The 14,562-nt window shown below is 44.8% G+C and overlaps 1 protein-coding gene across 5 annotated transcripts in view; it reads left to right on the top strand.

The window, feature by feature from the left end:
- ARHGEF9 (Cdc42 guanine nucleotide exchange factor 9) overlaps window positions 1-14,562 on the top strand; it is a 500,659-nt gene that overhangs the window by 254,266 nt on the left and 231,831 nt on the right. The window contains exon 1 of one of the 5 annotated variants that reach the window (XM_088445576.1): window positions 14,447-14,512. The exons of the other annotated variants lie outside the window; for them this stretch is intronic. The gene's annotated coding sequence lies outside the window, so the exon portion shown is untranslated. Of the gene's footprint in view, window positions 1-14,446; window positions 14,513-14,562 lie in introns of those variants that run through there. 5 annotated transcript variants of the gene reach the window in all.

The following is a 14,562-nucleotide window of genomic DNA, read 5'->3' as shown; positions in this document are numbered from 1 at the left end:
TCTGCCCCCTCCTCACACAATTATGTCCCATAACTGCCCAATTCTATAATTTTAATTAGGTCCCAGAATGGCCCCCCTCTTCCCACAATTATAATTATGCCCCATAACTGTCCCTCCTCCTCCATTAATTATGTCAGATAGTTGCCCCCATCCTCAAACAATTATGTCCTATAACTGCCCCCCTCTGCAGTGCCCCCCCAGTGCCCCTTATCCAGTACCCCCAGTAGTGGTCCCCCCTATGCAGTGCCCCCAGTAGTAGTCCCCACTGTGCAGTGGCCCCTGTAATGATCCCCCTATGAAGGGCCCCCAGTAGTGCTCTTTACATAGTGCCCCCAGTAGTAGTCCCCTCTATGTAGTGCCCCCAAGAGTGTCCCCCTATGCAGTGCCAGTGCCCCTTACATATATAGGACAAAGAAAAAAAAAACACACCTGAATCCCCGCTCCTGCGCCTGTTGTCATCTGCTGCTCCATCCTCCCAGTCCACTCTGCACTGCGGAAGCCAGAAGATGGAGCTCATGAGTGAGCTTGAGCTTGGCTCCGGCCGTGGGTGCAGCAACCAATGAGAGTCTACGAGTGTACTACCTGGCGGTGCTGTGCTTGTTACTGTGTAGTGAGGACCACACTCACTGCAGTCCGCACTACACTACCTAAAACAGACCTGGACCACGCCACTGGTGAGGAGGTGACATTAGGGTGTACCTGTGCACACCATCGGTGGGTCATGGGGAAAACCCCTGCCCTAACCCCTCCCCCTAGTGCCTAACCCTAACCTCCCTCACCCGCACGCTAACCCTTACCTCCCCCCGAAGCCTAACCCTAACCTCCTACTGCAGCCTAACCCTAACTCTTCTGGCAATGCTTAACCCTAATTGTCGGTATTCTGTGAATGTCAACATTTCACATGGCGGCATTTCAGATGTCGACATTCTGAGTATATTGATATGGTGCCTGTCAACATGTTGAACAATGTCGACATTCTGGGTTTCTAGCGCATGCACAATGGGCCTTCCGCTGTACCTGTTGTGCGCTTGTTTCAGAAGACACATGTGCAGTGGACAACAGGCAGTCTTTTGTGTATGCGAAACATGGTTAAAGATACCAGTTTTCTCCTTGCTGGGACAGACTTGTATCCAGCCCAACGCTATAAAAGATACTGCGGTACTTAAGAAGCACAAAATGGCAATTTTTATGTCGCTTTTCTATTAAAATAGACCCCTAAAACTTGAAAGTCCTGATTTGAGTGCTCTGTTTCCACATCTATCAGAGCAGAATGGCTGCCATTTGCACCTGACACGGACATGCTGCAATGAATGAGTGGAAATTAAGGGGGTAAGGGGAAACCTAATGCTTCAAAAATACTAGACACTCTCTCTTGGATGTAACCACACCTCCTATGTCATGTGACCCAGTGCCGGGGCCGTCGCTCAGAGCGCAGGATGCCTCACTGCCGTAATCCCCATTTTCCAGGCGCCTGCTGTGATGTATATTAGCAACTGTGTGCCGGAGTGTCCTGAGTGCTGTGAGCTCCGCCTCCCCTGACACCCGCACAGCGCACTGGCTGTAGGAAGAGACATCACCTCAGTGACCCAGTGTGAGGAGCTGTTGGGCGCGGGGAGGCGGCGGCTAGTTACGGCACTAAGGGGTCTATTTACTAAGCCTTAGTTGGAGATAAAGTTGACGGAGATAAGCCAACCAACCAGCTCCTAACTGTCATTTTTCAATCACAGCCTGTGACATGGCAGTTAGTAGCTGATTGACTGGTGCCTTGTCTCAGTTGACTTTTTCTCCATCCAAGGCTTAGTAAATAGACCCCTGAGAGACCAGAGTCTCTTGTCAGTGTTGGCCGGGTGAGCATTGTGCAGTCCTGGGGGGGGCATTGGCAGTGTCAGAGACATTGTCTGTGCCAGAGTAGTCACATTGGTCAGGTGGGTGCTGGGCATTGCATCTGGGATGTGTGTGTGTGTGTGACATCGAAGTCCCGTGAGAGTGAGGGGGGATATAGTAATATGAAATAACAGCATTCCAAACTTGGGAGGTACTGTATGTACTGTAAAAGGAATTTCCTGTAAATGTGTAAGGTCGGAATCATATACAATGCTGCCTATAGGAAATGTGGACAATACTTGCCCCATAATGTATACAATTAATGTATAGACAGGTTAAAATGTTGACATGGACAATATGGGTACAATAAAAATATAAACATGGTCAGAATGTCAACATACAAAATATAAACATGGTCATTATGTTGACATTTAAAATATAGACATGGAAAAAATGTCGACATTGAAAACATAGACATGCCTATATAATGAATATTGAAATTTTGATTGTCTACATTTTGATTGTCGGCATTTTGACTGTCTACATTTTGCTTGTTGACATTTATTTTTTAATTGTTGACATTTTTACTGTGGGCCTGATTCAGAGGCAGAAGCAAGTGGTGTTGGTGCAGCATCTTCGGTAGCAGTGGAACTGAGAAGGTATGTAAATGCTGGAGGTGCCCACCTCCGGCTTCTCAGATCCACTGCATGCATCCGAAGACGCACCATCGTGGCCAACATCGGACAGCAGGTTGCTCAGAATGCCCACTGCTACTAAGCTGCCGAGGCCAGTGAATCTGGGTCTGAAGATGCAGTTGCTGGTTTCGGCACACCTCAAATACGGTGCTGAAACACGTCCTCGTTTTCTGGAACACTTCCTCCACCCCATCACAAAATGGCTGCAGACTATCAACTAACCAACTCTGCAGCAACACTGCGCCCGATTATGCAGGACCAGGTCTGAACATGCGCAGTACGGCTCCTGCGCATGCGCAGTTCTAAAACCATTGGTCAATTGCGACCAAATCTGCCCCATGTCTACATTTTAACTGTCAACCTAATGACCCTGTCAACCTCATATCCATGGAAACCTTTTGGTTGTCTACATTCTTACCATGTCGACATTTTGGTGATGACCTAATGATTGTCTAGATTTTCGCTGTCTATATTTTGAATACATCCCATATAAGACATCTATTGTTTTTGCAAAACTTACATTTAACAAGGCTGCAATGAGGCATTAGTGCCTTGCAACATGCATCTTTGCCTATTGCTGTAATGAGAATGCCTCAAGGGGTGATATGGATCAATGATCCCTATGAAGTTGTTCATGTAGGCATATGTGCTTATATAGGACAATCTGTGCATGAATAAATGCCTCTTTCTATTTGGGCCACGTATGTATGTTTGAGAAACATGGTTAGCTATTTATGATAAGATACAACTGACAATTAGTATTTTATCATCCCTGCACATTTCCTATTGTACAAATATCTCATTAACCTATTTAGATTGTCGAAATAGGTTTTAAATCTCTATGATTTCTGATTTTGCAGTACTATATGTTTTCTGTTTTGGGAAAGACATTTAAGGGCTTCTGTGATCTTGCCTAAAACTGTGTTTACTTAAATACTCTTGGGGTCAATCCAAGTACCTGCGACTACGCCGTGGGTGCGAGTTAGCCGGGCAATAGCTGCACTTTATGAAAGCCTGAACTCAAATCTGCTCACAACCCCATTGCTTATTTATATAACCTACACAAATGGCCCCAAATACTTCTTTTATGCATACGTGTGTATGTTTTGTTTCTAATCACCACCCACTTTCCATAATATAATGTGCATGCATTTTTTTTACGTTTCAATGTGTAGAATTATTATAGTAACCCAACAAGGTATACCATTTAAAAAAATAGCCAACCTATTGCATCAAATAATGGGATCCCAATGCTTATCAATGCTAGGATGGCATTTCCACTTCCGATATCTGAACTTATTAAAGCTTTTTGTAGTGCATGGTGTTTTTGTCTAGTTATCATTAGACAATAACTACTAAAGGAACACGTGGTTTCTATAAGAGGACTCTTTCAGACAATCATGCCCTCAAGTGTGTAAGTGCCAAGAGGAAGGAGATCCTGTGCATGAAGTGACCTCCCCATCTGCCGAGTCTGCTGGAATTTCTGCAGTGCAGGTTGACAAAGACTTCCAAGAGGAAATCATTTGCAAGTGGGATCTCTTCTCTTTCAAATAAGGGTACCCATGAGTTGATTGAAGCGAGGATGTGAGAGATTGCTCTTCATCCTTGGATGTCATAATGATTTCTGTCAAAGTAGGGTTTCCTTATGTCAGAAGGTGTAAGGATATGTAAGTTTACATCGGGGTAAGGGTTGTTAAAATCTGTCCGGCAAGTTTGCGCCTTCAGCTCCCTACTATATTCATTGTTCACCCATGACTGCGTATCGTCTTGGCAATCTGTTAAGATGGTAAAATTTGCAGATGGTATTATAGTCGTTGGGTAGATTAGTAATGAGGATGAGCGTTTTTACAGGAATGAGGTAGTAAACATTTGGCGGAATGGATCAGGAATAATCATTTACTCCTAAATGCCGCTAAAACTAAAGAGCTAGTGATTCACTTTAGGAGGGAAAATAAATTGCCTAAGCTACCAGTAGTGTTATTCTGGTACACACTGGAGCTATCAGCGATCGATCCGACTTCACTGACGATTTCCTTTGAGCCCAGAACAAACGTTATTGAGCGTACACACACTGCAATCTGGTGAACGACCAAACGATATATCGTATCGTTTCGTTGCTAGTAATTTATCTTTGCTCCTGTACACACTAGAACAGGGATGGGAACCTCGGGGGTCGTATAAGGCCCTCGGAATCATTGGTCTGGCCCCTGAAGCTTGTTTTTGCTAGCCTCATCTGGCTAGCAGAGTGCCTAGAATGGCACCCTGCAGGCAAAATCTATGCAGCAGTGCCTCCTGGAGCATCCTTAGGATGCTTCAGACGGCCACACCGCTGCCCTTACAGCTCCGGGCATTGCTATAATCACCGGCGATTGTGGCCCCGTCCCCGTGTGATGTCACATGGAGGGGGCGCAGCCTGCACCAGGCCCGCGAATAATGTTCTATGTATCAAAATGGCCCTCAGCCGAAAAAAGGTTCCCCACCCCTGCACTAGAACAAACGTCATTAGGATAAAGGCATGAAGGTGACGTCAAATCAGTCCGACATATCATTTGTTGTCCGGTTTGCCGTACATACTGCACGATAGGCACAAAATTGCTAGCGATATCGCCAGATTTGATGTGCAGCACATCATATCTGGCAACCGTCGCTTGCGACCATGGGAGCGCGCAATCATGTGTACACACTGAGCGATGTAGGCGATATGTCATTATGAAACGCAAATCGTCCCGACATCGCTCTAGTGTGTACCTAGCTTTAGATGGCCTAACCATTGAGTATGACATGGTCATTGAATACTATGTTTTTATTAAAAAAGGCACAGCAACGCATCTTTATATGTGTAAAGGTGACCTGTGTGAGTAGAGGAACTGTTTTAAACTTCTATCAATGCATAGTTAAGAGTGTCTTGACTTATGGTATAATTGTATGGTTTGGCAACTGTACTGCAGTCGAGCGAGGTGCACTTGAACATCTGGTTAGGACTGCAGGACTGTCAATAGTGCACTATAGGCCTGATTCTGCAGCTATTGCAACTGTGTAGGCAGATCAAATGCTTGTTAGCCATTGCGCATGCGTATATAAGCCGCACTGCATGTACCAGGCGATCGCACTGCTATTACGTACACAGATAGGACTCCATCTCGGGCGTGCATAAATTAGCCACTGTTATGGCATACGCAGCTTGTGTACTCACTGCTTGTGATGAGACTTGCAGTTTCTGCATATGATCAGACCTGCTGTAAATATGCGTGATGGGCCGATGTGCTTTGATGGTACCGATGTTTACACAGAAGTATGAGGCAGTGGGCGTCTTTATGCTGGCTGAGCTGTAGCAGGCATTAGCATATTTTCGCAGCTGAGTTGCGTGCGATTACGCATATGCAATACCAATTGCGATCCCTGCTGATTCAGGCCCAAAGTGCCCCATTTAACAACTATGCACTTGCTAAAGGGGTTATGTCACCCTTTCTGGATTTAACAAACAGTGGTAATCTAAGATTATTTGTTATTTAATTTGGCAAATCATTCTGTCTTGTTAAATGACTATAAAGATGTGTTGTAGTGTTGTGTATAGATCTTTCAATGGTTGTGTAGAGATCCCCTTCAATAGATGTACCTGGAAGTGACGTGAGTGAGTGCGGAAGTACGGTTCCATGCCCATAAAGTCCATCAAAAGAAAAAACGTGTCCACTCGCCACGCTCCTCTCGCCACAGGTTTAAATTTCCCCTCTGTGTCCACGTGGATAGTAGGGAATGACGTTGGACTATAACTGGGGGATCTATCCACTAGCCACTTTCAATGCTCTCTGCCCTTGTATTTAAACTTCTGCAGTGTTTTGGCTGGAAGGGACAGGTCTTAATGACATCTTTGTGTACTGGCATGATGACATTATCAAGTCTCACCCATTCTCAGATTCAAGGTACAGCATTGTGGGCAGCATGGTTGACACAGTGGTTAGCATTAATGCCTCACAGCACTGAGTTCTATTCTGTTCATTGACAAACTCTGTGGAGTTTGTATGTTCTCCCTGTGTTTGCTTAGGTAGCCTTCAGGTGCTCTACTATATTCCTACACCCTGGGGTGCCAATGGGGTGGGAGGAGCAGGTATCCGGGCCTGCTGGAGGAGCCCGGCGGGACATCCTCTCTCCCCAGTGCTGAACTAGTGAGAGAGGCTGTTTCAGTCTTCTTTACCCCTGCGTGATGTGCTTGGGGGAGCGATCCCCCCCCCAGACACCGGCGGCCCCCTGTGCATATTGAAATTTTCTTCTTTGTAAGGAGGGCGTCTGGCCACACCTTCACGAGGTGACCACACCCCCTCCCAGTACCAAGGTATGGTGGAGCTGTTGGCAGCCCTGCTCACACTCCAAAAACATACTGGCAGGTTTATTGGCTGCTATCAAATAAATCTGATTGGGAATAAAGATTGCAAGCTCCACAGGGGCAGGGACTGATGTTAATGAATTAATCATTCTCTGTAAAATGTTGCCTAATATTTGTGGTCTGTATAAATAACTTAAAAAATGTATAAACTATAATCAACATTTAGGTAAGTCTAATGAGTGTTCCTTAGAAGCTAAGAGATTAGCTGTATATTCTTTTTTTTTTCAATCCAGAACGTTAAATTCCCAAAGTCATATGTGTTTGTTTTAAAATGCAACATTTATAAAATAAGATTTATTTTTTTTATACTGTACGTGTTCTAGTGTCATTCTAGAATTACTGGTACTGATGACATACTATTAAATATAAGCATAGCTTTTAATTTGTTGAAAATACATGCTAAAAACATAACCTCTAAGGCAGGGATGGCCAACCCGCGGCTCTCGAGCCTCATGCAGCTCTTTTGTGCTTCCCTTGCGGCTCACGGCTCGGCAGACTCCACTGGTACTGAGAACGCTGGTCTCTGAAGCGAATAGATACTAAAGAAGCCTCTGATCGCTTCAGAGGCCAGCGTTCCCAGTGATGCAGTACAGTGATGTGAGGAGCCCCTGCGCTTGCTGGATCCAGTTAGATCCAGCAGGAAGCGGAAGCGTCGGAGAGAGTCGGGAGACCTGACGGCGTGGAGCGGTGCCAGCATGAAGACGGGTAAGTTTCTTCATAGGGGTGTGGGCGGGGAGGGGGAGCTAATACCGGGGCCCTACCATAGGGGGCACGACTACAGGGAGCATTGCAAAAGGGGCACAGCTACAGGGGACATTGCTTAATGTGCACAACTACAAGGGGCACAGCTACAGTGGCATGGCATAAGGGCCACAACTACTGGGGGCATTGCTTAATGGGCACAACTACAGGGGGCATTGCAAAAGAGGCACAACTACAGGGGGCATTGCATAATGGGCACAACTACAAGGGGCATTGCAGAAGGGCCACAACTACTGGGGGCATTGCTTAATGGGCACAACTACAGGGGGGCACTGCATATGGGGTACAACTACAGGGGGCACAGCATAATGGGCACTACTGCCTGAGAGCCAGTGGGGGAGGGGGGGCAGCTTGAGAGCTGGGGGGATGATACCTGCTTTCAAGCTTATGGGGGCAGAGTGGGGCTGTTGAGATAACTCTGGGAGGAGGGTGGCTGGAGTGACACGAAGGGCCGCTGCACTGGCATGGGGGGGCTGCAAGGACACATGAATGTGGGCTGGAATGGCAAGAGAGGGGCCTGGAGTAACACATGGAGGAGCTGAAGTGTGTATTACAGTATGTGAATCTTGCTTTTTCAATGTATTTTATGTGGTTCTGGATTTCAAAGTGTATTTTATATGGATGTGGTTTTTAAAGCATATTTTATGTGGATCTGGCTTCTTTCAGTGTATGTTATGTGGATGTGTTTTTTTAAATGTATTTTATGTGGATCTGGTTTGTTTCTGTGTATTTTATGTGAATGTGGCTTTTTCAATGTTTTCTATATTGCCCTGGCGTTTTCTTTCACTTGAACAGTGAACAAATTATATTGGGAAGTTTATGTAAATTGTGTATTTTCAATGTGCTGGGCTCACCCCCAGTGTGACTAAAAATGAGGGTGTGACACATGGTAATGCTCCTGCGAATGTCATGCTAAAGGCGTGCGCACAAAAATAGGACGTGGCCTATGACAGCTAGGCCACGCCCGATTTTTTGCACGCACGCATGCTATTGGCTCTTTAACTTGACTACAGATATTTGTGGGCTCTTTGCCCCTGACTGGTTGGCCACCCCTGCTCTAAGTGGTAAATTTACTAAAGTGAGAGTTTTTAGAAGTGGAGATGTCGCCCATAGCAACCAATCAGATTCTAGCTATTATGTTCTACAAGGTGCTAGTTAAATGTTAAGTAGAATCTGATTGGTTGCTATGGGCAACATCTCCACTTCTAAAAACTCTCACTTTAGTAAATATACCCCTTAGTGTCAGTTTCAGAAGGACTTGCGGCTATATTTACGAAGCAAAAAGTCGCTGCTTCTTGGCAGGTTCCTGGAAAATTTAAAGCGGCAATAACATTCAGTGGAAAGCATTTACAAGAATGTTAGAGCTGCTTTAAATCTTCCGGCACTTTAGAGATGTCCATGGCTGAGCACAGGTAACTTAATTAGTACCTCAGTCAATTTGATTTAACCACCTTATAGCATGGATACCTCTAAAACCTGAACTGTTGGGGAACCTTGAGGACCGCGTTTGGGAACCTCTGTTTTAGTGTGAAAAATGTCCAGGGCTGTTTCATATACACCGAGGGTGACACAGGGAAAACTTTTCTGTGTTTGTCTTTTCTGTGTTTGCTGGCTATGAGGGAAGATGTCACTGCTGTGTGCTTATTACTGTATGCAGCACACTCATTTAGTGCTCCAGAAATATAATGCTATCATATGCAACATGGAGATTGTTTTTAAATCAAGTGATTTTTATTGATTTCAAATTTTATACAAAACAAAACAGATATGTCATACTAGCAAAATCACACATAAGTCACGACAAAGAATAGTACAGAATAGAGTACTAACACATATAACATGGTTAACATATACACTAATAGTAAATATTTGAACGTCACAGTAGTGAAATATGTTTGATTAAATGTAAGCAAATATAAAAAATCCAAAATGGTAATGACTGGTATGAGAAAACACAGCGGCTACTTTGAAATATATGGAATCTACATAACAATATAAAAGTAATCAATTAGCCATCTGCCCTACAGGATCAATAGTGCCTCGGTTCCTCTGCCCAATCTGGATAGGCACCATCTATCCCATTTTTTATGATACTTAGGCAAAGAGTTGCGACTTTTGGATAGATAGCGCTCATAGGGCCTGATTCAGACCCACTCGCGAGCGGCTGTCCGCTCGCAAGTGGGTCGATGGTCTGCACTGAGCATCGACCCACTTGCGAGCGGACAGCGACGAGCGCCAGACGCGACCCACTTGCGCCAGATGCGACGAGCGAAGGACTTTCCTTTGCTCGTTGTGTCTGATCAAAGGGGGCGTGCTGTCGATGTTGATTGACAGCACGCCCCCTTTGGTGGGCGTGCCGGGGGCGTGCCTCCCTGACGGGGGCGTTCCCAAGGGAACGCCTACCGTCAGAAGCCGGCCCACTGACATCACTAGTGATGTCAGTGGGAGTGATTTTGGCTCTGATAGAGCCAAAATCACTCCGGGCCTTGCGGTTGAAAACCTCAACCGCAGGCTCCGGCTTGCAGTGGCGATGGTCACGACCATCGCGGCCATCAAACTGCACGCTCGTATAGGCTGTGGGTGGTGACCCACAGCTATACGAGCGTCCAGGAGGACGCTCCATAATTATGGAGGGCGGCCCTCATTCAGAGCGTGCGCTCTGCTCAGAGCGTACGGCTCTGAATGAGGGCCATAGTTAGCAACATCATTAACCAGAGCTCTCAATTTCAAAAGATCAGGTGGGTCTGATGCAAACCAAATTCTAGCCACTATGGGCCAAATTCAATTCAGTGCGATGTTGAATAGCCGCGGGAGGGAGCTCCCGCAGCTATTCAATTCAATGTGCTGTTAGCGTTGTCGGGAATGGGTTAAGTCTGAGAAAATGACTAAAGTGCTGTGCGCCCGGCACTTTAGTCATTCTCTGACTAAAGTGCCGGGCACACGGCTGTTAGCGCCGCGCTAAGCTGGCAAACAGCTGCGAGCCAGGCACTTTTGTCGGATTTCTCCTCGCATCCCCAGGGGAGTGCAAGAAGAAATCCTTTAGCCACCCAAACAGCGCGGTGTATTGAATAGCTGCGAGAGCTCCCTCCCGCAGCTATTCAACATTGCACTTGCCGATGTGTATGAATTTGCCGATGCCTGCAACCCCGCCAGATCCTGTGGCACAGGAGATCGTGCTGGGTACACATCGTCTAATGTGTACCCAACTTAACTCTGGGCTGGGGTAAAGAAAAAACAATTTCCATCTATTTTATTGCCCATATTAATGGACATGAATAATAAAGTAATTTATATATACTGTAGTACATTAGTTTCTATTCCAGTTAACCTTCACAAAAATTATTGATATTTTATATTTCTCTTTGTTTGGATTATAAATTGTTAGTTTAATGCAGCATAACTGGATAAGTTATTATTATTTTAGAACCAACAGATATTGTATTCTGATTTGGTGTAGTTTTATATTCTTGTCTTCTGAATTACAAGAAGTAGTGATTGCGATACCTGGAAATACAGAAATGAATGCAATGTAGCCAGTATGTTATTGTGGTACAGGAATGATGATAAGCAGCATGCATAGAATGTAGGAAATATCAGTTTGAGCTGTCCCAAACTTCTCCCTAAGCACTGGGCGATGTGGACATTATATAGGGGTGGCCATTATATGTATGTTGTGCAGTAATGTACACCTTATTCTAGTCACAGGATTATATAAACCACCCTGAAGATTAAAAATCCATATAAAATTGTATTAGTGTAGATTTTTTGAAAAGAGTACATTTTCTTGTTCTCTATCTGGGCTGAGGCAGCTTTCCTCTGTAATGACTCTTGTTTTGTTTCTGCATATTGATAAGGGATGCAGTAATGAGGCAGACAATAACAATATCGACATTCGTACCTTCGATACCACAATGTCGACAGTTATGATGCACTCACCGGAACGCAGTCAAATGAAAACTGGGACCCAGAAAATGCCGCTGCAGCCATCGGGAGCAGCTGGGCCACCAGGTATCATATGTCAACATTTTTTCATGTTGACATTTCACCAGTGTCAACATGATGAATGTCGACATGTCATACCACACCCGTTTTATAAACGTATGTGTGAGGATATTGGGTGGAGAACTTGCTGGTAGTAGGCACATAAGAGCTGGAGAACCATGTTGTCTACTCTTGATCTATTTGAACGCTCTCTCCTAATCTGTTGAAATTGATCACTACACTTTGACCATGTCCTCTACGTTCAGGTTTCTCTATGCTAGAGAAGTACTGGGTATATGCTGTGACTAATCTTGCACATGATTCACCTAGTGCTCAGCTTCGAAAACTAGTTGCCATTGTTACCAAGAGACATACCTCAGTTATGCCAATTACTATACTACTCCTGTTTCTTACATAACAAAGGACCTGATTCAGAGTTGCACGCTATTGCACAGTACTTCGCAGTATAAACAGGCCCCTCCTGCCGGATTCTCTGATCCGCTGCTACGTCCGAAGATGCAGCATCAGATAATTCTGCGTGAACATCGGTCATCTGAGTAACCTTCAGGTTACTCAGGATGGCCAGTGTTTTCGTGCAGCTAAAGCCAGTGAAGCTGCGTACAAGGACGCAGCCACTTGCTTCAGCGAGACCACCATGCCCCAGTTTTCTCGGACGCTGCCTGAAACCACCTCCGCTCCAAACTCAAATTGCTGCATCCTGACGATCAGGCTGCAGCGTCCGAGCAGTGCGAGTGAGTTCACAGAAGGGAATCTGCACATATGCAGTACAGATCCTGCCCAGGCGCAGAACTACAGACATCGGAGTTGTACGGAAACCATCAGGTTTGCGTACAACTCGTTATCAGGCCACAAGTGTGTTAATATTCTTTTTCACTTTGTTACTTTTCCATAAATAGAGAGTGTAGATAAAGTACGGTGAGTCATTGTTCACAACTTTCTAAATAATAGATGTTTTGACTGTTTCCTTTTTTTACTGTGTGAGCTATCTTTTTAATTACTTTTTTTTAATTGGATATTCAAAGTAAAAAAATGCAATAACCAAACATACGTTTATAAAAATGTAAGTACTATTTTAATAAACAATATAAAAATCCACTAACACGCATCATGCACCCATGCTTTTATAGACATGTGTGAGTGCACAGTAATTGTTCCCTTGTGGGTCTGCCACTAGTCCCAGAATACAAAAATGTTGTTACTATTATACTGGTTTTTTTTTAAAAATAAAATATTGTACAAATGGAATAAGCCATTAAATGTTTCCCCATGACATAAAAATGCAGCGTCTTGTCTCATCCCTGTAGATAAATAAATATGCTGTTTAATTGACTGACCTGCTTTTTGCTCTTGGGCCCATAAGCTGCTTGTACAAAACCTGCCTACGCAGCAGTTCTGCCGAACATGCCCCTCTGTCATTACTTGGCCTACAAAGGCAACCTGATTAGAGAGTTTGTCTGCTGTTGCAGTAGATATTCTTGTCTCAACCTGTTACTAGTTATTTCTTATGCAGTGCTTTCCCATAGAGAAACGCTGAATATAATTAGAGTATTTCTATAGTGGGAGTCGTGACAGGATGTTTCCTGATTAGACCAGCTACAGTTATCTCATGGGTAGTCGATGTAATTGGAAGCATTGTGGGGGTATATGACCTTTGGTTACAAAATTGCTGAGCTGCAGTGGAAAGTGTTTGCTGCAAATGGTACTTTCCATAAAGTGTTGTAATTACTTCAAACCGATTTATTAAGGCTGCATTTCTGGCTTACAGGAAAGTTGTGCAGGAAAGTCATACATTTCCTTATTTCTTCTACTGTACAATTCTGACATTGTATACATTACTCCTCGCCCAGATTATTTATACCTGTCACTACCTGTCTTGTACATAGTAAAATGGAGTCAGTGAATTTTTGTGTACAGCAAGACAACACTGATCTGACACACACACACCTCTCCCACCTTTTCCGTCATCTAATGCTATTCACGTTCTTTATCCCACTCAGTTTTACACTTTGCACCCCCCTTGCCCCTCTCACACAAATATCTCCCCCTTGTTTTCCTTGTGTCCATGTACTCCTCCCCTGCTGACATAAAGCGATGCTGTGTATGCACTGCAGCAACTTCATCCATCTTGTAATGCCCACTGTTGCCTTGAAAAAAAGGATTAATCGCCATCCTTGGTCCCAGCTCCCTGATTGACAGCTGAATCCCTATGCCTCCTGCTTAGCATGCGTCCAGCCCGCCTCGCATGACACTGCCTCTCTCACAGCACCAGAAGCAGCTTCCAAGTCTGTGAGGGCTCAGCTCATGCACAGCCCTATCTGCACGGAATCCAATTAAAAGGCAGAAGAGACACTGAGATACAGGCAGCTCTACACTCTCTTCTTTCTGCATTTTCAAGTCCCAGCAGACGTCCCCTCTCTCTTCGCTCCATAAGTGATTGGAGCAAAGACGTAAAAAGACAAAAAAAAAATTAAAGAGGGGAGGGGGGACAAATTACGGTGAAGGGGGGAAGAAAAGCCTCATGTCCCCTTTCTACTCTATCATGGTGGATGTATGGACAGTTTTGCAGAGCAAAGGTTGACACCTCAAAATCTTCCAGCCCCTCGGCTTGATCATTATAATGTATTGCACTGCACTATGACCTTGGATGTCCAAACTGTGGTGGTTTTTGCAGTGATTGTGGTTCTGCTGCTGGTGAACGTGATTCTCATGTTTTTCCTGAGCACTCGTTAAACGGATTTCTCCCTGTGAGCTGTCGGCAGGAGCCTGCGAGAGAGAGAGAGAGAGAGAGAGAGTGTACAGTACCAAGCTCGCAATGCTACCGAGCATCACCATGGACTCACTGTGATATGTATGACGATGCTCTATTATCTCTGCCTAAACCTTTTTTTGTGTGTGTCA

Source organism: Taudactylus pleione, unplaced genomic scaffold (genome assembly GCF_031769625.1).
Source record: "Taudactylus pleione unplaced genomic scaffold, aTauple2 ptg000381l, whole genome shotgun sequence".
Taxonomy (NCBI): Eukaryota; Metazoa; Chordata; class Amphibia; order Anura; family Myobatrachidae; genus Taudactylus; species Taudactylus pleione.
Note: the sequence above shows the minus strand (reverse complement) of the source record. Positions and strands in the feature narration are given on the sequence as shown.